The sequence below is a fragment of the Anser brachyrhynchus genome (assembly GCF_964034855.1).
Source record: "Anser brachyrhynchus genome assembly, contig: SCAFFOLD_126, whole genome shotgun sequence".
NCBI lineage: Eukaryota > Metazoa > Chordata > Aves > Anseriformes > Anatidae > Anser > Anser brachyrhynchus.
Genome location: NW_027663679.1, coordinates 186,383 through 211,646, shown reverse-complemented (window position 1 = coordinate 211,646; position 25,264 = coordinate 186,383). Strand labels below are relative to the sequence as shown.

At 35.6% G+C, this 25,264-nt stretch overlaps 1 pseudogene across 1 annotated transcript in view; it reads left to right on the top strand.

Annotated features, from left to right (window-relative positions):
* LOC308187048 (adhesion G-protein coupled receptor V1-like) overlaps positions 1 to 25,264 on the top strand; it is a 148,724-nt pseudogene that overhangs the window by 7,824 nt on the left and 115,636 nt on the right. Inside the window, exons 7-19 of the transcript XR_013956118.1 lie at positions 1,082 to 1,352; positions 2,151 to 2,480; positions 5,581 to 5,757; positions 6,239 to 6,462; positions 13,693 to 13,725; positions 15,475 to 15,601; positions 15,690 to 15,875; positions 17,725 to 17,905; positions 18,520 to 18,683; positions 19,317 to 19,440; positions 19,831 to 20,097; positions 22,586 to 22,712; positions 24,809 to 25,026. The product of XR_013956118.1 is annotated as an adhesion G-protein coupled receptor V1-like (transcript). The remainder of the gene's footprint in view (positions 1 to 1,081; positions 1,353 to 2,150; positions 2,481 to 5,580; positions 5,758 to 6,238; positions 6,463 to 13,692; positions 13,726 to 15,474; positions 15,602 to 15,689; positions 15,876 to 17,724; positions 17,906 to 18,519; positions 18,684 to 19,316; positions 19,441 to 19,830; positions 20,098 to 22,585; positions 22,713 to 24,808; positions 25,027 to 25,264) is intronic.

Genomic DNA, 25,264 nt, shown 5'->3' with positions numbered 1-25,264 from the left:
CCTACTGTGTAATTATTATAAACGATATAGAATTTTCAAGGGAGAAAATGTCTAATTATGCAGAAGTATTTTAATATTTATGAACTATATATGAGAACTGTAAATATTTAATGACATTATCAAAATACTGAAAAACCCTTAATCTAAAAGATGGATCAGTGAAGTTGTGATGCGGCCACACACCCATTCATACAAGTGGAAAATATATTTCAGGCTTCCTTTCCCAGTAAATCTTTGTCTATACTGTATTTAAAGTCAGTCTCTGGTTAAAAAATGGTGGTGAGTGTCTTCTGTGAAGTACTGAATACCCATAGACTTCCAAAAAAGTTAAATACATGTAATTTTACAGATAAATTAAAAACAAATCTCCACACAAATCTTTACAAGCAGAACTAATATCTATACAATATTGCCAGTTTTAGTAAAAATGTCCACTGCTAGCTAGTGATGGTGGTTCATCCCCAGAGAAAGAGGTAATGTATCAACCTATGATTTTATGAACAATTTCTAGTATGTAGAGCCCAGCACTTCAATATTCACTTTTTTTTTTTTCTTTCTTATACACAGATACAGGAAACGTGACATTTCCATAATCACAAATATTGATAAATTATATTTCAGTGCATAGGCAAATAGTTGAGTCACTTTATTTTAAATAAAATCATTATTTAAACACTCATGCCTGACAATTGTATTTTGATATAGTCCATAAAACAGTGTAGAAATTTAGTTGAGAAAAAGTTTTCTGAAATTTAACATCTTTCCTGAGAAAAAATATAAACATGCCAACTTTCCTCTTCTCAGTATCTTTCTTACTGTAAACAAAATAAATTTTAACTAATGTCTTTAGATATATTACTCATGTCTTTATGTATATTATCTCATGAATAAGCAACCTGAGAAAAGTCTACTTCTGTGGTATGATTTCACAAATTTTAAGTCCTGACTCAAATGTGAGTAGCAGCAGTTAATATCGATTCCACTGAAGTCAGTATAAATCTTCCAGGGAACAGATAGCTAAGTAAACCGATATTAATTATAATTGCATGTTACAGATTTTTATTTTCATTCAAAACCACAGGTTTGAAGGGATCACGATCGTAAGAAATGGTGGAACACATGGAAATGTTTCTGTGACCTGGGTCATAACTCGAAATAGCAGTGATCTGTCACCTGTGACTGCAGACCTTGTTCCAGAGACCGGGGAGATAGATTTTGATCAAGGACAGATGCTGGTCACACTTTCACTGACCATTATTGATGATAACATACCAGAAGAAGCAGAGCCCTATCTTCTGAAGCTCTTAGCTCATACAATACAGGGAGGCGCAGAAGTCAGCGAACCATCTGAGGTAAGTTTGATTTCAGAACTTGTTTTGAGGAGGTGATAGATAATAATTAGGGAGTAGGATTAGGATTAGGATCCACCAGTTTTGGTGGATTGGCTAAATTGAAGTAGTTGTGCTTGAGTTTAAGTGAAGCAAGCTGATGTATTCTCAGTATAAAGAGCCACATCCAAAGTCTTTGGCTTAACATATTTTATAAGGCCAGACCTATTTAATGCAGTAGCATTTAGCTTAGAATATTCCCATCATAAATATCATTGCATAACTGCTATCTTGATTGGTTGCTTGCTAAGAGAAGGTTGAGCATTTATTTTCACTTGCTTATTTGCTGTAGGTACTGGAATGTTTTACACAGAGTAACAGCTTCAAGAGGATGGCTTAGTGATTAAGACTAACCTCTGAACTTTTAAATAAGGGGTAATTAGCATTACTGACAATTCTGTGACTCAGGTCCCTACTTTGCTTTTTGAACATATGATTGGAATGAATTTGGTGAATTAAATGATTTTTTCACAGTCTGAAATATATTCAAATTATTCACTTTGGCTGCTGAACCAAAAATCAGTTATTCAAAGCTCATTCTGACATAGATGAGGCATAGCAGGAAAGTTGCTGCTATCAGTGGTGTGCTGCTTGTGCACAAGCAACACTTTGGGGCTGTCAATCTGATTTCTTTCTTGAGTGCCAATTCACTAACGATAAAAATGTATGATGACAGTCAGGACATACTTTCATGAAAACGTGAAAACTGTGGTGTATATTAATTGTAGCATTGAGTAAGTGATGCTGTTTTCTGTTTTGCAGCTTTTGTTTTACATTCAGGACAGCGATGATGTTTATGGCGTAATAAAGTTTTATCCTTTGGAGAATCAGAAGATTGAAAGTAATCCAACAGGACGCTTTTTATCCTTGAGTTTTGTAAGGGAGAAAGGAACAGTTGGAAATGTGCAGTTAGTTTATACTGCACTGTATATTCCAGCTGGAGCTCTGGATCCTGAGAGAGCAAAAGATGGCATTCTAAATATGTCTAGAAACAGCATCCTCCTGTTTCCAGAAGGAAAAACACATCATACTTTGAGTATACCAATAAGAAAAGATGCATTTCTTCAAAATGGTGCTCATTTCCTCATACAGGTATCTCAGCTGTTTTGTTTTTGTTTTTTAGCTTATTTAATATGAGGAATATGATTCAATAATTGATCCTTCCCCTTGACTGTAATTTAAATGACCATTCCTGTAAAAAAAAAAAAAAAAAGTGCTTAGCTCTGAAGCAAAGATTTTCTTATTTAAAAAGACATCTTTCATAACTATGCTATAAAGTTTTCTATCCCTAATCATTAGTAATTAAACAAATTTTAAAACTAAAGAGGATTCAGGTACTAATCATGGAATTTATCAAAATGAGATCAGCGTTGTCTGTTGCTTGCCCCTTGAAGCATGTTTCTGCTTGGCCTCTGACTTGGAACGTGAAAAAAATAAGGTTCTTAAAATTAAATTACTGAAGCAGGAAAAATTTCAGAAATGACATGCAAGTAAATGTATCTTGGGCTTGATACAGGTCCTTCTCCAGCAGGTCATCCCCCAGCCTGTACTGATACTTGCGGTTGTTCCTTCCCAAATGCAGGACTCTACACTTGCTCTTGTTAAACCTCATCTGGTTTCTTCCTGCCCAACTCTCCAGCCTGACCAGGTCCCTTCCAACCCCTACAATTCTGTGATACTGTGATCTTTGCTCTTCCAGCTGAACTATTCTAAATTAAAAAGGGTCAAATATACATTATATATTATATGTATATTATATTGCATTTATATATAAATTTGTTAGGAGAACTTACTTTTTTTTTTCCCTGTATAGTTTTCTTCACTTTTTTCTTTCCTTTTTTTTTTCTATCTCAATTTGTAAAAGATAACTTTTATCATCGTTGAAGGTGTTGATGTTATATCCATGAATTTCAAATTTGCCAGGTTTTATATTTTCCTTATAGTCTACCAAAGACGTTGTAATCACTTCTAAGACCTTTGAAAGATTTCCTCCCTCCACATCCTTCTCCCTACATTCTCTTACAGGAGGAATAATGAGAACAAAAAGTTTTGCCAGAATTATATTGTTTATCTAATATGCAATTTTATTTATTTATTTATTTATGGCATTCACAGTTAGATTAGGAATTGCCTTCTGAAATACTAGAACACATTAGTATGTTTTATGATTGCAAGAGGTTTGAGAGATCCACAAAATTCTTAAATGTCTAATTCCATGTATTCAATGGTTTTTTTTTTTTTTTTTTTTTTGTCCTTTGACTGTAGTCAAGACACACATCTGATAAATATTTCAGAATGTTCAGTCATTCCAAGCACTTTGCCTGGATTTTCAAACTGTAGATTCCAATCTGTTTTTTTTTTTTTCTGTACTTTCTCCATGAACTATAAATAAAATCTTTGTTTGAAGAAATTAAATCAGAGGAGCTTTCCAGCTCAAATAATTAATTTAGAAACTCATAGAGAAGGAAAACACCACTATTTATCACTGTGACAATCCTTCTGCATCGTGAATAAATGATAATCTCAGTGAACATGTTTAGAATGAGTTGTACTTAGGCAAAATAAAGAATTGACTCAGGAATCAGCAGAGAAGCAAATGAAACTGTAGGATGAATAAAGGTACAGGAGATAATGTTAATGTGAGATATATTCCTTAGTGACACCTTCAATTAAATAACGTGCTGTAATCAGAGATGCGGTTTTTGGTATAGCTAGGAAGATTAACTCTGAAAATTAAGCTCATAAACTAATTGTTATTGTTCAAATAACTATATATTTTTTTCTCTTTGTACTGGTTTCCTTTAAAAGGTACTAAAGGAAACATTGCAGAAAGAGTAAAATCTCTGTTCTTTATTGATTATTACTTTATTCCAAAGGTACCATACAGGATCCAAATACAGCATACACTTTAAATAGAGCAAATTGTTTTGGCTGTGTAGTATTTCAGAAAGTTTACTGAGCTAATAACCGCACAGTGGTGCACTTTCATCCTGTTAATTGCAGAATCGGGGCCTATGCTAGGAGAAAGCTCAGAAAAGAGGAGAAACAAACAGTGCCATCATCTGTTCTTCAGACTTTTGATAACAAGTTGGAATGGTTGAGAATCAGTTACTAAATACAGTATTTGTAAAACATTTCCATCTATCATCAGATAAATGTTCATGCATATTTCTGGGTGTTACTCAAGCAGTTGTGGAACAAAATATGATACAGCCCACATATTTATAGAGTTTGGTTTCAAGAACTGTAAGACTTTAAAAATCATCTTTTGAAATGGTGAACCATGATTACTATATGAATTTAAGAAAGGCCACTATTTTATCCCCAAAAAATAAAGCTTTACTCTATGATAACACCTGATAACTCCAAGAAAAAATGTCAGTGGGAGTTTATGCCCCAGTGAAATGTTCACAGAAATATATGCAAATCTGTTATGGAAACATTTATTGTAATGATGCATGTAGACAGAATCACATGGAATAAATAATATTTAAAGGAAATAATTAAACAGGCAAGTTCTGCTTTCCTTGGTGTGTCACTACTGGTGCTGGGCTTAGCGAGTGATGCTTCCCTTTTAAAGAAAAGGATGAAAAAAAATCTATTTCCTCTTAGTATCTATAATCTATCAGAAATGCAGTGACAAGTAAAATACAGTTTTGAAATACTGTACTGAATTTAAATTCTTAATGTGGCTCTGGTAGTTCTTAGATAGAGAATTCCTTAAAATTTTGTGGAGAGGAAAGAAAAGTGGATTATTATTTGGCTGTTTGATCAAGGGCTGTAAATTATTATGACTTCAGTGATTTCCCTAGATTTTTATCAATGCAAGACACAAAAAATGATGTTAGACAATTGCCTATGCTGCTCATCAATGACTGTTGTTAATAGCTCTAGTAATGTATCAGCTGATCTGGAACAGAGTCTCTCTCTCTGGCTTGATCTGTGTTTAATTACATACACTAACATGATTTGTCTGGGAGGTGTACCATTCTGCTGACAGCTCAACAATATCCACTTAATTTCTTTGACATGTCTACTTACAAATTTTTATAACAGCAGTGCTATCAGTAGGAAGAATTTGCTCTGGAGATGTATACTTCCTTTATATGAAAATTACTCTGAAATGTCAGAACTGTTCTGACTTGGTGCTGAGGCTTCTTATTTCTCACTTTTCTTTTACTTTTTCCTACAGCTGGAAGGAGTTGAACTGGTGAATAGAATTCCTCTAGTCCCATCTGTGAGTCCTAGATTAGGCGAAATTCGAAATATTTCTTTGAGGATTACTCCAGATATTGCAAATGGAGAAATAGGCTTTATTAGCAATCTACCGATTATTCTTTCTGAACCAGAAGATTCCCCTGCTACGCTGGTAAGTAAGCCTTTTTATATTGTCTTTTGCTATGGAAAACTTATTTGGAGAAGGTGGAGTTTGCTGTATTCAGTGTAGCATTTGACAATTAATGTGAGGAAAAGCCTTCCTGTAAGTTCTGTCTTATCCTAAATATTCTCTTCTTTAAAAAAAAAAAAAAAATGCTCTGAAATAATCTGTTACTGATTTCCAGAGAACTGAGATTGGTCTTTGCTTTCTGTGTAAGTATCTAAAACCAGTTAGCCCTTGATGCTCACACAGAGCAAAAGATACTGCAGTTAGTCTCTCTCACCAATTGCGAGCATAGTCATGTAAAGTAGGACTGAGACAAATCCTGAATAAGATAGATCATTTCCCATTCTCAAATTAGAACTGGCCAAACTTTTGTTTTTATTATTATTTATTCAAATAGTAATTTGCAAGGGAGTAATCGGTTTTGCATCTACTTTTGCAAGTCACAACAAATTAATGTGTTTCACAGGTTTCCATTGCATTGCATCGAGATGGGACTGATGGTCAAGCAACTGTGTTCTGGAGTTTGAAACCCTCTGGTCCCAATCAAAAGGCGGTAACACAGGATGATATAAGTCCTTTTAACGGCTCCGTGGTTTTCTTATCTGGACAAAGTGATACCACAATTAACATCACCATTAAAGCTGATGATGTACCTGAAATGAACGAAACTGTGTTATTAACTTTGGACAGGTATTGTACCCTATTCTCTATTCATATGTATCAGCTGCAGTACTCAATTTATGCATAACAGATTAGCACAGTGTTAATTACATGGTATTGCTTGCATTGTGTTGATATGTGTCTGAAGAAATAGTGGGCCCTTGTTTCAGACTGTGTATGGGTTCTTTGACTGGAGATCAATGTAAGAAACCATTTTGCATTTATTATCTAATGACTTAACTGTTTATATTTTCATGAAAATTCTGTATGCTATTTAGAAAGTTCTTTCAGTTTTGATCTTTTTTATAGCTCTTGGTTTTAACACTTTTTTTTTTTTTGGAAAAATAATATTTAGTAAGATAATGGGAAAAACTAAAGTGAGAACTAAAAAGCAATGCAGAACTTTTTCTGTCAGAAAAAACATTTATAACTTGGGTGTCACTGTAGAATTAGACTTGCAGTTTATTTGTTTGATCTGCATGTTCAATATTCCTTGATAATTAGATACTTCTGTCAGCTCATAGCCCCCAGAATATCCCAGTGTGACTATTATTGCAGTCTTCTGCTAATGAGAATGCAGTGGGGTTTCTGAAGCACAGTGTTCTGGTCTCCCTTCTCATCTAGTGGAGGATTTTAGGATAACAGGCTGTAAGGGCCCTCAGGTGATACTATTATCTGCATGTGAACACTGTTCAGAAAACTTAAATTAGTTTATAATCAGGAGTCTTTTCCCTCTTTGAGTTACTAACAAGAGTGTCTTGGCTATATCGTCTGTCCTGCTTCCCACAGCTCAGTTACATAAGTAAATACAGAAATACCACCACACGTGCTCTTGTATTACCTCCTATTTGTCTAAGGTACATTTTCCACTTTTACTGAAAACATACTACAGTGGTCTGCCAGCACCAGCTTCCACACTGAACATCTACTACTTACATAGTCCTTACCTTATGCAGAAGAAGTATTTTTATTCTGTACAGGAAGCGTAGGCTAGCTCTTAGATATCCACAACAGATATCCACAGTGATTCCACATTAGCAAACAATAGGCAAGAAGCTCCTCACGCTGTTGTTGATCACTAGAAGATCCCATTTCAGAAAACATGGTTTTCGAACATCTTTATGGCACACAGGGAAGATGTTATTCCTTTGCGGGATTGGCTTGCTTGATTAAAAGGTGGCTGGTTAATGCATGTAGTTCAGAACTAGTTATTTTATTCTACCTTGGCTACTCATTACATTAAAAAGGCAATCCTTTTCAGAATAAAAACAGAGACTATTGCAAGCAGTTCTCCGCTTTCTTTCTGTGGGAGAAACTGGTTTGTCTCAAGGAATTTTTTTAGAGTCTCTGGCACAAAGGGGGAAACTAGGATTAGAAATGATGGTTCAAGTTTTGAGTGTAAGGTGGCCAAGAATGCAGAGTGGTATTGAGGTAAACAAGTAAGTAGATAGAAGTAAGCAGCATGAAAGGGTAACTTTTTTGATTCACGTGTGTGAAAGTACAGTTTTCTGCCATTTATCCTGAGTTACAACTGTAGGCTATACCTTGAAAATGGTGGCTGCAACAGGGATTGAACTGGCAGCTGAACAAATACAACCAGTGTTCTGCTTTTGCTGTGTATGGTGCAAGCCGTAGGCTCTGTTGATCATGAAGTGGATGGTGAAAAGTGTGCCAACAGTAAGCAGCTTTCCCACACTTGGCAGGGTCAGAGAGTGAACCGAGGAACAGGTGGTCTGTCCTGGAAAAAGAAGTAAGCAAGGAGGAGATAGAATCTGAACTTTTCTCTAGACCTTGGTAGCATCCCTCACTTCAACTAATTAGCAGAAGCCAAGAATGAAATGACTGCAGAGATCATCCTTTCAGTACTAGACATGACTCTTCAAATTAGGGTTGAAGGATACTGGCAGGGTTACGTGTACGCCCGTGCTATTGCTTTCAGCCTGGTTGGTATTTTGTGGACAAATAGAAGATTTCAGTTTCCGAGGCTGGCAGCCAGCACCTCACAGCAGTAGTGAATGAGCATGAAAACAAAGATGCACTGTGCTGTAGATGTGCTTGTACTGTTCCGTAAATTGTAGCATAAGTCAGCGAGAAAAGAAAGCATGTAAGAACTTTAATGAAACTACAGACATAGACATATGTTCATAAGCATTCAATGTATTGCAATTATTAATAGCACGGGTAAAATAATCAAAATAATTAGTTCTAACAAGGATGTATTATTTACGGCTTAGTGGTATTGTCAAGGCAGTTCAATTTTAAATGAGCTTTAAGTGCATCCATAACTATATTTTTTCCAAGCCATTAAAAACAATGTTATCCTTTCTTGCTTTATGCTCTCTATACTTAGACCACAGATATTAAAACTAGCTCTGAATTTTGTCCACAAACTGGAGGAAAATGTATAACATGAAAAATATGATTCCAAAGAACACAGATGAGTAATGATGAGTAATGAAGGAGCAAGAGAGTCTTGTATCTGCTGAAGCTTCTTTATATTTTCTTTTTTTAGGAGCAGATTCAGGTTGAATGCCTGCCCTATCTGAATAGGCCTGAATTGAGACCAAGCATAAATAAAACCAGATGTCTGTAGTGAAATCTATGTGAGAAAGGAAAGACCTTGGTCTTCTTGATGAATGTAGGTGGAACAGGCCATGGAAATTGTGTGTGTGCTTTGTGAGAGCATATATGCATACTAGGGCTGTTCATTTTACCTGGTAAGCACAAACAGAAATCAGTTTTTTTTAAATCTGATTGCTGTTTTTTCCTTCTACACAACGTAATCTCTCACTGGCAGTTATCAGCCCCCCAGTTAAGGTGCAGACAGCTATCAGTTTGGCACCTGGCACAACCAGAGGGCCAGAACCTGCAGGGTATGTGGGCTGGGGACGTGGCCTGTGTTTGTGCTCATGAGTGAGTGGTGGTGAGACTGAGAACTTGGAGACTTTGGGATCTGGGGATAAATCACTTTTATTTTGTGGAAGTGATAATCAACAAACAGACAACTGTTTAGGCAGTCCTTATGCTCCAGCATTTTTTGAGTCTTAACTCATGGAAGTTAGGATGCCAGAACAGATCCATATGCATATGTTACGACATAAATCTCATTTACTATATATAATAAACTGAAGCAACGTTATTTGAAGATTTTTATTGTTCTAGTGATTTCTGTGATGGGATACAGATTTCCATAGGCTGACATTCTGTCATCAGTTTATGTGGAAAATGATTAGACCTATGAGTTATGAAGTAATTTTTTGAAAATTACAAATGTAAAATACAGACTTGACTATTTCACTGTGAAATATCTGGCAGTTTTTAAACATTTTCGGGTTTTAGAGGTTGCTACATGTCAAAAAGTTAGAAAAGCATAGGAGGGCCATTTAAATCACTGTGTAGTGTTGATGGACAGGGCTTAAGGGTTTATGTGTTGTGGGTTACTCACTGCCATACTGCTTAATGGAGCTAGGATTTTCTCCTTACTTGGTAATTCCCTTTGGTTAGTGTCTGTTTCAAAACCATATCTATCTTACTTATGTAAATTTTCATAGAATCACAGAATAGCTTGGGTTGGAAGGGACCTTAAAGATCATCAGTTTCCAACCCCAGTGCCATGGGCAGGGATGCCACCCATTAGATCAGGTCGGCCCACAGCCTAGTCCAACCTGGCCTTGAAAACCTCCAGGGATGCCTCAAGGGTTTGATCAGACTGCGTTTTAACGGGGAAAAAGTCATTTGAAAATAGTAGAATGTTGAAATGAGTGCGCTGGACACCTACTGCTTGTTTTCATTACTTCTCAAAATAACAACATATCTCTCCTGCTATGACTCAGAAAAATTAAAATAGCCTCAAAAATCAAATAAATGATGGATTAAACCTGGAGAGAAGGTGTTTCCTCTGATGAGAGGCACTATGGAAAGTCTAATGTGGCAAATCCTACTTTAATGCAGTTCTTTAGAGCTAGAGCCTGCCTCTAATTAAATCAGTAGATAATCCTGAAAAAATTGAAGAGGGGGTGAACACTGAATGCAAGCAAATTGAGTAATGTTCCACAAGCAATTTCACTTCCCCCTTTTTGAGATACCCTGATAGAAAAGAAAGTCTTTTAGAGAAGTGTGGTTTAATAATGACAGCCATGTAGATTCACAGTGGAAATTAAGTTTCTCATGTGTCTTTCAGAACACTCAGGTTCTGCAGAAATTCCAGATTTTGTCAAAAGTTATTAACTTCAAAGCTATTTTTCATTTATTTATTTAATTATTTTGTGGTTCTAGTTAGTTCTTAACATTGAAATTCTCATGGTACCTTAAACTTAGTCAAAACTCTAATTTCTCCTATTTTCTTGTACTGCATGTTTAAAAAAGTGTAAGAAACATTTTGAAGCTCCTGTCAGTTGTCCTAATTCATCTGTAGTTCTTGCTACATAATAATTATGATTTTTTTTACTGAAAGAATTTCCCTAATGATCAGTCATTTCACATTAGTCTTGTTGTATAAGAAATGCTTTACACACTTTGAGGTTGTATTTCTTTTGGCAGCATCATAAGCATTGCCAGGGTTTACTGTCTGTGACGATATGAAACTTCATGTCCATACATAGCCATTTTACAGGAAAAAATAAGCTGAGGATAAAAACAGGGAAGTGGCTTTCCCAGTGATTGGTATCACCTTATTCCTGGTCAAGAGTTCTTTTCACTAGCTGGAGGAGCTGCTGGCCACGGTTAAGCCACCATGTCAAAGCAGCTGTTTTAACTTTTATTGCTGCTTCTGAATAGCCCTCTTTGTCCTGTTTCCATACTGCTGTCAGAGGAACACCTAAAGAGCTGGTTTCACATACCACGAGGAGTGAAACGGGACTGAACTGGACCCGTGTAGTGTCAGGCAGTCTGGGAGCATCTCCTCCGTGGTGTAAGGGTGGTATATGAACGCCCCTCTGTTCTTCGAGGTTGGAAGTGCACGTGGCAGGGGATGGGGCTGGTGTCCTGGCAGCTCTCTGGTGGCACGGACCCTGTGTCCAGCCCCGTAGCTCCTCCGGGTCGATCTGAGCTGGCTGCTGGAAGTATTATGCAGCTATTTGCTGAACGCTTCACCTTGCCTGGTTTAGCCCTGTATGGACTTAGGTTTAGCACATGAAGAGTACACTGAACCGAAAAGCAAGCATTTGGATTAAAAGGATAAAAGTTTGCAGGATGTGAGTATGATAATTGCATTACAATGTAATTGTTCAAAACAATAGAATTGGGATTTTTTTTTTTTTATTATTCCTAGAAAAAAGTAAACCTGTGAGAATACTTTACAACAAACATTTTGGATTTAAATTTAAAATGTACTTTCCTAATTTATCTTTGTTCTCTTAATTCTTCTTTTTTTTTTCAATACTATTTTTTAAAAATTTCTTGTTAGGGATATGCATTCTATGTTATGAAAAGTTACATGTATATGCCTTAGAGTATAGATATAAAGAATACTACTGAGTGCACCATTCTTCGAATCACAGAATGGCTCAGGTTGGAAGGGACCTTAAAGATCATCCACTTCCAACCCCTCTGCCATGGGCAGGGATGGCACCTACTAGATCAGGTTGGCCACAGCCTCATCCAACCTGGTCTTGAATACCTCCAGGGATGGGGCAGCCACAGCTTCGTTCATTCATTGTTTGCTTAACAGCATCTTGGAGCTGGAAACCTAAACCTAGCTGCTTCTATTAAGTTTCTGCATAGGATGTTTTATGACTTTTTGGAGAAGTAACTAACATTACTGTGCCAGGGCAGTGATAGCGGTCTGACCACTCATGATATCAGCCAGAGAAAAAAAATGACCAGATAATAAATAAATAAACAAACAAACAAACAAATAAGTAAATAAATAAAAGGATCCAGGTGTTCAAGATGGGGTTTGTATGGAGAAACCACCTGAACAATGTTCTTTTTTACCAGTTGATGGACTGAATTTTACTGGTTGCTTCCTGACCTGAAAGCTGTCTAGGTTTAATACATATCAAAAGCTCACTTGATATAGTGATTCATTTTTATTTTCTGTTGTAAATTATTTTACTAACAGCTTAGCGCTATAATTAAATTTTAGCATTACCAACTCTGGAATCTTCTCCTTGATCTTTTCATTGTGTTAATATTTTGCTGTTTTTTGAATGCTTTTGCATGTTTCTGAGGGAAGGGAGAATGTCTCAATATATACCTAGCTTCAGTGAATATCAATAACAAATTTCAATTAATTCAGACTTCCTATTCGAAAGAACGTCTGTGAATGTATTTACTTCTCAGAATTTAGAGTGAACTCTTGTCTGTATTGAATTCCAAATTTAAATTATTTTTGAGATTAGTGGAGCCCAATTATCACCTTACAAACACTGTTTTAATCTGTTTTTGGTGCTTTGATAGACGATACAGTTTTTGTATTTAATGTATTTTTGATTAAGAAAGCCAAAATACATGATTACTATTGCAGAATAATGCTGCCCTTTTGACTGACTTCATGTGGCAGTTTTGTTATAAATGCTTGGTTGAAACTTGATTTAATTTTTTAACCTTTTGATTAGCAAATACCTTTTCCTTTCCCCTTTTTCTTTTTTTTTTTTTGTCCCTTTATTTCCTTGTCCCCTCTTTTTCCCCTTTTTCTCCTTCTGCTTCTCTTTCTTATATTTGTATTTATGTTATACATGTATATATACTACTTTGGTAATCTGATTAACTAAAAAATTGTTGTAAATGAGGTTTGCTGTGATTTTGTGCCTAATTACTTTTCCTTGTGTACCCATCAGTACTCTTTCTGTGCTTATCTGTTTTTATCATTACTTTGTCAGACTGATGAAACACCATATCACAGAGGCACGTAGATGTATTTCCCTAATAAAGGGTTATAATCGTGGATGGCTGCTGCAGTTGTGATCACGCAGTCAGTAATCAAGCTCTTTGAGGAGGGCTTGGTAGGGAACACCTTGAGTGGCTCTTGACATGCTGAATTGGTCATGGGGTCACTCCTCCTAAGTGGGAACTGCCCACTTGCTGGCCTTTGTCAACAGGAAAATGCCAAGCAAGCAGGGTTCCCATAAAAAGAACATTATAAACTTTTGGAAAGTAAAAAGAAAGCCTTCTTTTTTTTCTTTTTCTTTTTTTTTTTTTTGTCCCTTTTGTTAGTTTTTTGTTCTTTTATAAGATGGGTAGTATTGAAATTTTAGTAAGTGGCACTTTCATTACTTTCTACATCCTCTTTTTTTTTTTTTTTTTCCTCTGTGTTGACAGGGTAGAGACAGAAAGGTTTGTCGTGTTCTTTGGGTAAGTGCGGTGAACTGTTTTCTGTCCTCAGTGAATCAATGCTTTGTTTTAGAAGTGGTTGGTTTGGACAGAAACTGTCTTTATCATTTCTTTCCCCCCCAAGAATCACGTCTCTGCATCTCTTCAGACAACGCATGCTTCCCCTTTGGTGTTTCGTTTGATGGCATGGGGTTCTTGCTTGAAGGCATTTCTTTATGTAGGATCTGTGAATGATGAAGGTTATGAATGCATGGCTCAGTGTTTGATATTTGAGTGTTTCATGGAATAATGAATTAATTGTTTTAAACTGCTACAAATACAGTTTGCCCCAACTAAATGGCTGAACTGATTAGAGTTACAGAGTAATTTTCTCTAGTCAAAGACAAGGAAAGTTATCTTGATTTAGACTAACATGCATATAATTTATATAACACAGGTTATTTTTTCTACCGACTTTTTTTTTTTTTAAACATGTAACAAACATGAGCACGTTACTCTATTAAATAGGTATTACCTATTTTGCATCCTGTACCCTGTCCTGTAGACTGTGCTACAACAATGCTAAGTTGTTTTTGTGTGTGTAGGTTCCAGTTACTTAAAACGTGCTTCTGGACACAGTTCTGGGCCTGATTTCAAAAACTGGATATAATAGATCACATTTCTTCATGAAATAGTGTTTGATAAAGTCTAGGTTGTAGCACAGTGAAAGCACAAAAATATGTACAGTATGCAGGACCACGATTTCATTGAAAAATACAATACTGACAGGAAACGTGAAAGATGCAAAGGAATCTAAGTACCTAAAACTACATGTAATAAATCATATGCAGACCATCAATCTGAAGGTGTATTCTTGATGCATCCTGCAATAGTGCTTCTCTGGAATTTTTAATATAAGAAATTTAAAATGATGAAAATTACTGCTTCTGAGGAAAGGCAAGCAAGTAATATGCAAGGTTCATTACTGTTATCAGATACTGCCCATTCCTGTCACAGAGTACGATCAAGATGGTGTAGGAGAAGCCCAGAGAGAGAAATCCTTTACTGAGAGGAATCTGAAGTATGCGTATTTGGTCAACGTACTTCATTCTTGCACCATTCAGCATGTGCTTTAAAGGAGTAATGAGAAAGGGGAATGAGTCTGAGCTACTGAGAGCAGGTCCAACATTTTGTAGAGTCAGACAGGGATCCTACAGGTAGTCTCCACATCTACAGAAGGCAGGCTAACACAGAGCTGAGGATGAAATCCATGGTATCGAGGGTCAAATTTCTGCCTCTTTATGTCAGTAGTAAACTTTGACAAACAAAGCAATAATGGAAATTTATGCTTTTCAGTGTAATCTCAGCATAGGTGATTTTGGAATTTCCTTTATACCTTGATCCAAGTACAAAGTAGTTCTGAATTTAACTAACTTTTTTTTTTTTTTTTTCCTGGCACTATTCTGTTTCTTTTCCTGTGTGTTGTGTGCATGTGTTATCAAAAACAGACAAACAAACAACAGAGTTACTAGCTATAAAAAGCTAATCAGAAACAAACAAACAAAAAGTTACTTCAGAGGCAATTATTTATTTTATTTATTTATTTATTTATTTTTTACGAATGGATAAAACATTCTGATGTTGTATCATTCTTAACTTGTTTTAATCCTTGTAGGTAACTGTTGGCTTTCATAATTTATTCATAAAATTTGTCAATATCCTGATCTCCTCTGTATGGATTTGCTAAACAGAGTTGCAACTTGAAAAAAACCTCTTACCTTCCTTTCTCAGGGTCAGTGTGGAAAATCAGATACTGAAATACGGGTTTACTACTTGTGAAATTACAATTTTGGAAAACGATGATCCTGGAGGAGTGTTCGAATTTTCTTCCTCTTCCAGAGGTCCCTACAGCATCAAGGTAGCTATCCGAGTAACGTCACTTAAACATTACAGACGACTTAGTTCTAACAGAGTGCTAGAAAAAGATTAATTTTATTTTTTTGCAGGAAGGGGAGTCTGTTGAGCTGCAGATTGTTCGCACTAGAGGAAGCCTCATCAGACAGTTTCTGCGCTACACTGTAGAACCAAGAGATAATAATGAGTTTTATGGAAGCACAGGAATTCTGGAGTTTAAGCCTGGTGAAAGAGAGATCATAATTACTCTACTGACAAGGATGGATGGGATTCCAGAGGTAAGAATTAATATTTTTCTCTCTTTAAATTGCATTCACATACATATTTGTTTGTCACTTACTAAAATATAGATGGTTTCACCTGTAAATACCAGCAATTTTTCTGTAACATTTGAAGGCTTTCTTTTTCTTAAGTGTGAGAAATAGATAGAGGAGGAGTGACTGAAAGGCCTATAAGATAGTCAAGCACCATATGAAAGCACTTTATATCAATACAAATCAGGTCTTGTCAGTCTTGCCTGAATATTCATTTCTCTGATATCTCTATTGTTTTGTAATCCCAGAAATCTGCACAATTTGAGGCATGTGTCTGTTGCTTTTCTCTTTGCTTTCTGCTTTTCTGTAGCTTGTTCCCTTTCCTGTGCATCAGCCATCCTGGATTCCATCAGGAAGTTTGCAAGGGTTTGATTTTACCACATTTATGTTAACATAAATTTTAGCTGCTGTGATTCAGCATTTTTTGCTGCCTTTACATGCACATTCCTATGCTGTATTTTGCATAAGCAGTTAGTTGTGTTTGTCTGATCCTGCTAATGAGCTGATCTAGGAGTAAGATGTCAGAAAGCCAGCTTTACAAAACATAAAGGTTTTAGGAAGGTTAATAATCTTTTTGTAGGGCCAGGTGGTCATCAGTCATGGATTGAAGGAGGGATGGAGGACCATATGATGAGGAAATCAGGGGATCACAGCAACTCCAACTTCAATTGCATAGGCTGCTGTAGAAATTCAGGTTTCTTTTCCCTACATACTCCAAAGAAAGGAGACATAAGAAGTCTGAACTCCACTACAGAAGCCAGGAACATAAGTTAATCTAGTAAAACTTAGGCACTAAAACAGCGGGTTATTTAATAGTTCCATTCCCAGTTTTTACTAGTTCATCAGCAGGCTGAGATAAAAGTATTTCCCTGCTTACAGCAGTATTATTAGACTAGGTAAGTCATCCTGCTGAAATGCTCAGGCAAAAACATACGAATTGTAGTGTCAGGACTAAAAAATAAGGAGGTCCTTTTATACTCTTCTATCTCCAAGAGTGGCCAAAAGCCACATACATGAGCAGGACATATATAATCACTTTCCTCCAGAATGCCATCCCAGCCTCCAATGGTGGGCAGTCCAAGGATGTCTGGAGTAATGGATGGTATCTTTGGGTGCCTTCAGATTTTCTTTCTGTTAATTGAAGCAGTTACGCTTTGAACGCAGGTAAGGTTTTAGCATCCATGACATTCTGTAGTACTGAACACCATTGTTTAATTGAATTGTATGTGAAGAACCAGTTCATGTGTGTTTCTTTACTGCTAACCACCAGCCAGTTTCACTGAGTTCTCCCCAGTGTAGAGTAATGCTGTTTTCTAGATAGATAAATGCAATATTTTTTTCTAATGTTCTCTGATACTTTTTTGAAAGTACCATGTCCCATTAGATTAATAAAGCCAGTTGATCAATTCTTTCTAAATTAGCATGCTGTCCATGGTTTAAAAATCTTTGCTTTACCTGTTACAAAGCCAGGAATCTTAAGAAGTCTTGGAGGAAAGAAAATTTACATTTCAGAGTGTGTTACAAACATTACTTGTGAAATTATGCGATTCTAAATTAAGTACACAAAATAAGTCCCTGCTTATAATAATAATAGACTTTTGGAGAAACTGATGCTTTTAGAGATAGAAAGTTCTAACAATTTCCTTTATTTGATAGCATTATACAAACGTTTATTGCATGTAGAATGTGTGTGATTTCATTTTAAGTTTGTATCCCTTTCTGCCTGATGGGGGACTGTGGACTATAGACCATTTTGTTTTTGATGTGGATGTTGAATATGTATTTTTGTTCTGACTGAGTTTCCCTCTTCTAGCTGGATGAGCTATATTCTGTGGTACTTAGTGGCTACAGTGAAATGCCAGGCAAGTTGGGGAATGCCACAATGGTCAATATAACCATTTTGAAGAATGATGATCCGCATGGTATCATTCAGTTTCTACCTTACGAACTAACAGTAACAATAAGTGAAAGCAAAGGAGAAGTCATCCATACCGGTAATTCCTTTTTATTAGAGTTACTTCTTTATCTGCTGTCTGCTTCTGCAAGTCTTATTTTCCCTGTTCTAGGATAACAGAAGTCTAGGAGACTTCTTACTAAAATCTCCACTCAGGACTTTACAGATTGGTACAATGCCAAGCAAGATGAGCAGCGGAGAGTGAAGTGGAGAAGTATGGGTGTGGAAAAACAGAGGGATTAACTGAGTAAAAAGGATTGCTAGAGAATTTTCCAGACAGGAGGGATGGAGTACTGATGTATGTGCAAAGTGCAACGTGGAGGTAGTAGCTCTGTTTGTGGAGAATGAAGAATGGGGTGTTATATAAGAGAAACATAGAGTTAAATCTTCCTATGGGTGATTTTAATTGATCTATTCAGTTATCAATTACTTTTACAGGCAAGAATTAACATGTGAAATTAAAGCAGTTTGCACTGCTTTAGTAATCTGTCTTTGTGTGTCCTTTTCTGTAGCACTCCAACATGTTACTGGTTTCATAAGAAGTGAAATTGGTTATTATTGTATTTCCTTTTTCTCAGTTTCAGATGTTTCAGATGTTCCTTTTTGGTTTCTGTTGCTCTGAATATGCACACTGACTCTGTTTATGTTTTTTAGCTGTTTACAGAGTTGTAAGAAATCAAGGAAACTATGGAAATGTTAGTGTGTCTTGGGTTGTTGATCCAGCATGTACCAATGACGTCTATCCAGAGCAAGGGACTATTTTATTTGATAATCTGGAGTTTTCAAAAAATATCACCATTTACTCACTGCCAGATGAGGTAAACACTTTTACAGTGTTTTGGGGTGAGAATATGGGACAAAGAGTAAGTACTAAAACATTAGAGTATAAGGAGAAAAAAGGAATGTGTGTTTCTCAAGAGCCTAATAACTTGTAGGAAATATCAAAATACTTGGGTAGAACTGAGATAATGTCTGCAAATCATAGAGAAATTTCAGAAGCTGTGCATACCTCTAAACAAAAAAGGTAGAAGCTGAGAGTAATTGTACTGTGGTAAAGTTATAGGAAAGTTTGACTGAAACTCGTATCTTGATAACTGGAATCCTAATTTCAATCCTAATCCTATATGCTGATAAATTTGAAGTAATATAAGAAAGATTACACCTAATGATAAATAAATAAAGCTGTAAAAAAAACTACATGTATCAGAAACATAAAACTGGAAGGTAACTTTTGGGTCATCTGTGCAAGATAAAGAGGAAGGGACTTACAAAAACTGTAGATGGATGATAATTTCTGTATAACTGTATGAATTATCATCCCTCTTGAGACACATAAGGACTGACAAATAAAAACAACACTCAGAAATCTCTGGCTTATTAATCCCCCTAACTTTTCATTTTAAATTCTTCAGTGTTTTGTATGCTAGAAATTAATGTCTTAATACTTTCAGGTGCCTGAAGAGGAGGAAGTATTCACCATCAGTTTATTCAATGCTACCGGTGGAGCCAGGCTGGGCAATGTAACCACTGCAATTTTACAAATAACAAAGAATGATGATCCCATTTATTTTGCAGGTTAGATATTATTGTTTATAAATGTGGAATACATACACTACCTAAAACGGATTTTTTTCACAAACCAGATCATTGCGAAATCGTAATCCCAAAAGAGCAAGTGGAAAAGCTCCCCAAACTTTTTTTTTTTTTGTATTTAATTTATATTTGTTTCCTTCAGAACCTTCCCATTTTTGTGTGTGTGTCATTTTTCTCTTTGTTGATGTTGAGATCAGTTAGGAGGCAAGGTACAAAATATTCTCTCGTACCTGAATTATTTCCTACCTTTATCACATACATCTTATTGTTTCATTGAAGAGGAAGATCCTACTAGAGAGAATTAAGAAAACAGAGCAAATGCAAGCAACTCAGGCTTGAACTCAGACAGATTTGTTGCTTTTGTATTTTCAGAACCTGTGACAGTGAGTGTTCAAGAAGGAAGTGTTGCAAACTTTACAGTCCTAAGGAATGGATCTGCTGATGTCGCTGTTGTTGTCCAGTATATTACTGTTAATGGAGATGCAACAGCTGAAGAGGGAGACTTTGTTCCCAGTGGAAAGAACAGTGTCATTTTGTTTGATGTTGGAGAAAGGGAGCAGAATTTATCTGTGTATATCAACGATGATGATACCCCTGAAACTGATGAAACATTTTATATTATCCTTTTCAATTCTACAGGTAAGTCTTCCTTTTTTTTTTTTTTTTTTTTGCTGGCAATTTCTTAGTATCTTGGTCTTATCATAAAGCAATATTTAAATGCCAAGAATTATACGAATAATGTTTGCTTCAAGATTTTTATACAATAAATGCATACTGTGTTTGAATTTTCATCCTTAATTATTTTATTGGAAACAAAAATCAAATGATAGAGTTGATACTTTGCCTGCAAAAACAACTGGAGTGAAAGTCCCTTTTCAAATATAAATGCTCCAAATTAGATGGACTTCAATACAAAAACACAAAGCAAAAAAAAAAAAAAAACAAAATTTAGTACCCAACAGTCTTAGGAAAAGAGGTATTCTTTTAGTTATTTTTTTCATGCTCCAGAGTGTATTACAAAACTACATGATTTTTGTAAAAACAAACAGAACTGCCATATTTTGGAGGAAGGGTATGTAATTGCTCTATTTTATTAGTAGCGAAAAGTATGCATACATTTTTTTCACTCTGAGACTATAGTTTTAAAAGGCTTAATTTGCAGAAAAATATATGTCACAATTTACCCAGGGGACCACCTCTAAAGAAAGGATTTATTACCTTAGAAATAACGTATTTTTGTTTATTTATTTATTTTTCAAAGTTTACACTTAAAAAGGAATGACCAAAATTATTCAGCCCATTCCTCACGTTTTTGAAATACATATCTTTTAGAATAAATTATCACTGTTATGTAATATACATGAGAAAATAAAAGTGAAGTATAAGAAATTCATAATTTTTCCAGAGCCCTAAGTATTTAATAAAGACCCTCCCCACACCTAGCTCCAACAAAACTCATGGTGTTGTGGGAGAGTCATTTGCAATTGTGTTATCAAATTTTAATTTACTGCCCTTCATTTTTTACTGTTCTCTAGTTGAGAGGTAATAACAGGCTCTGAATCTGCTGCAAATCTTTGCAATGCAAAGCAAAGCTGTATTGAATCAGCCATTGAAACCTGAGGGGCTGTAATTTAATAAAGCAAAGAAAGATGATGGCAATTAACCATCAGACTATACCTTCAGATTGTGTGACACGTTCTCAAAGTAAAATACCTACCAGGTATTCAATTCAAGATTAGGAAACCTAAAATTAGATTTCTTCATCTGTAAGCACGCTAAGCATCTTAGTTCTCATTACAGTCTCTGATGGTCTTAGTCTTTAGCAGTCGATAAGACTGAAGTGATTGAGGTCATGCTACAGTGGACACCCTGCGGCTGGCCTGTGAGTTTCTCACAAGGCAGCATTGATCTTGAGTTGAATCCTTCCCTGAACATTGGTAGCAGGCAGCCAGAGGTTGACAGGGAAAGCAGTAATTTGAGTATAAGGCAGCTAAGCTATTTCCCAAGGTCGGCTGGTATTCACTGTAGTACCCAGGTCTCTTATAAAATATCAGACTAGGGAAAGGATTAGACAAAACCATTCTTCTTCCTTCATAAGTTTTCTCTTTTGTTGTCTCTTTCTACTTTAATAACTTTCTTCAGGATCTACTGGTAGCTCCCAATACTACCCCATTGGGAACATATCATGGCTTTTCTCCTAGCACATGGGGAATGGGTATCCATAGCCTCCTTTTTCCTCTAAAATGAGCATCATATAGTTTTACAGCCATTCTAGAATCACTAAGAATAAAGAATATTTCTATACATATTCCTGAAAGCAAAAGTTGGTTTTCTTTCTATGATTGGTTACATACAGTGGCCTTGACTGTTCTGAAATTTTTTTGGGGACTGTTGTTCCTGAGAGAAAATACAAATAGAGGTATATGAAGTTAGAGGAATAAGCACATTGTTTAACGTGGAACAAAATTTAGTCGGACACTTTCAAAGAAGACAAAAAATGGGGTGGGTGTGGACACATTATGTTCATCTATGGACAATGCAATGGAGTTAGAATTAACATCCCTTAATATTTACCTGTACTAATATGCACACTGAAAGCCTGCTAGCTTCCCATCTACATAATAAGAATCTTATGTTTCTTCCTTTTAGATATTCTTTGATATGGGAGTGAATAAACTCTTAGACATTGCTCATAGCTTGTATTTAGTTTAAATGCAATACTTTTCTTCTAGGTCTAAAGAAGGTCGGGGCTCTCTGAATACCTTACTCTTTTATTCTGTACCTCTGAATATCTTATTCTTTTGACTTGTCCAGATGATCAAACAGAAAATGTTACCTCACATAACAACTACATGCAAGGATACTGTGTAGTAAGAATCACATCTTCTCAGTTCATGTCATTTTTCCTGAAAATCTTACGTCTTGCTCTCTGGATGGTACACTACTTAAATACTTTTACTCTGATTTGCCTGCTGCTGAATACCTCAAATTCTGTTTTTCACTGACTTTTATAATTGTCCTTTTCTTTGTATAAAAGCAATTGTAGTGAGTAGAAAACATAATTGGATTTAGAGTTACCTACATTTCTGATTCCAATTTTAATAATAATAATTGTCCTCTTTTTTAGGAGATACAGTTATCTTTAAGGCTGGAATGGCAACAGTTATTATTGAAGCAAATGATGATCCTAATGGAATTTTCTCTTTGGAACCTTTAGAGAAGCCAGTTGAAGAAGGCAAAAGTAACATTTTTTGGTAAGTAACGTTTAAAGAATATCTTTGCACTCTTTTGGAACTGGTGTATGTGGTACTTTATAAATAGCACTTTGATTAAATCAAATGCACAAGTGTGCATTGATAGAAGTGCACTATAGAAAAACAGTTTTACAAAATTTTGGATTAAATGATTTGTAATGTGTTGAAGACATCACCTGTAATACTATGGAGTACACAGTAAATATTAAAAAGTGCACAGAAGCTCATGTTGAAATGTAACTAAATAAGACTTCAGCATTGATGTTCTGTTATAATCTCAGGAACCTGTAGATACAGAAAAATCTGAATGATTGAGCACAATATAACCTAGGCTGACAGAAAAAGAAAAAAAACCACTCAACAAATAGCTAAATAAAACTGTGTGGCACTAGGTGGCTTTTTGTACCCATCTTTGAAATTTTCAACTGCAAACTACTGTATTCTTTCTTTCTGTTTTTGTATTTTTTTTTTTCTTTTATCTGTTAATTACAGATTGAAATCTATACTTAAAGTCCGGATGTGACACTCTTCATTAGTCTGACCTTTGAAAGTATTTTCCTTTGTGCCACCATGATATATTGAAGAATTAGCAGGGTTAAAAATTGAATGCACTTGGCATCTCGCCTTGTTACATTCATTTCATAAATTTACTATGGGGTTTTAATTGGATGAAAAAATGATTTTTCGTTAAGAAATCTTGAGACAGGCTGTAAAGAGAAGTTAGGTCACAATAAATGCGATAGTGCAAATAGTTAGGGAAGAGGTTCTTCTTGCATTTAAAAAATCATCCTTTTTTTTTTGTCTGTTTGTTTTAAAGCCTTGAAGCAGATGCTTATGGCTGTGAATTGGTTCTTTATGCTTGTGTCAATACATCTGAAATATGAATAGTCTCAAGAAAAGAGGATATTAAGTTCATTGTGTGTTTGTTGTTGTGCTGTTCACTGTTTTGGGCTTTGTTGTTTTTTTGTCCTTTATAGTCTAATCTGCAGGATAATTTTTGTGGATTTGGTGGTGTTAAGAATATTGTTTTGATGTAAACATGCTTATATACAGGTGCTTTATGGAATTATAGGATACCAAGATCTCCAACATCTGAGGAACCTGCTCAGTCATCATTGATAAAATATATTTACTAGGGATCTGTCTCTTCCATACTGTCACTACTTTGACAGTTGTGTAGCATATAAAAAAGTGGTCAAAGTAGCATGTAACCAAACCACCGAAAACACAGAGGTTTTAATGAGGTAATTGGAGTTAGTGCAGCAGCGCTACACAGCTGGGATAGAGCACCCTGGTTAACGCCACAGAAGAAAAACCTTTGGAAGCAGAAACAACATAAATGTGTTGCTGTGGCTGGACTAGTTTAGCTGAACTAATTCTTCAACCTGATATAATCTATTTATAAGGCATTTTATGTCACCGTGCAAACCGACAGAAGCAAACTTCCTGTATGTAAGCGCACTCTTAATAAAGGCACTGTATGGGTCACTTTTTATTTGTAGTGCCTTTTTGAAATTAGTGTAATTGTGTTAGCAGATAGTTACCAAAAAAAAAAAAATCTTTTCATTTACTACGTTCTTAATCACAAATAACAGTAGATTTCTGAAAGCCGTAGAATGTAATTCTAATTTAATACAAGTGTAAGAAAAAGTTTAAGTAGACTTGATGACTGAAAGGAGAAACGTTTGTGGTTAAATGTAGATGATTCTCTTTCCTGTCTAAGAGTGTCCAAGTATATTAATTTTTAATGTTAACTTTCTGAACTATTACGCATTCATATTTATTATTATAAATTGGAATTACAAGACACAGTGATGTGTAGCTTCACAGTAGTATTCTGCATGGACCTGCGTATGCTACTTCTGTTTTCTAAAGTACGTATTCCGGGAGTAGAATTGTACTGCAAAAGTGGTTGCCTTTAAAAGGAAGGCTTCATGGAACAGTTGTAGTATATTAGCATTTTACTTTATATTACATAGTATATTACTTCTTACTGTAAGGAAGATTACAGTAAAAGGAGTCTCCACATTTTCCTTTTCTACTCAACGCTGATGCATGCCTGCCAGGACTCTCATTCTTTCTGTATCACTGAACAGGATTTTGAGACACAGAGGACACTTCGGCAATGTTTCTTTGACCTGGCAGTTGTTTGATAATAACTCTGCACTGAAGCCAGGAGAAGAATTCTATGAAACTTATGGGACTGTGTGCTTCATGGATGGTGAAAGGTCGAAGTCAATAACACTACGTGCCATTTCAGATAGAATTCCTGAATTCAATGAATTTTACATTCTAAAGTTGGTGAATGCTTCAGGTATTGTCTTCCATATCACCATTTCCTTCATATCTGGTAGAAAAGAGTTATGTTTAATCAATCAAAAAGAAACCAACACTAGAAAGAGCATTGCTTTGAATCATGTCTTGATATCCTATGCTTTTCTGGTAAGGTTTTGGGTCTTATTTTTCATTTAATCTTGATTTCCATATATAGAGAGTTACTCAGTTCCCGAATTACTGTTAAACACATTTTGGTGATCTGAACTTTAAAAGGG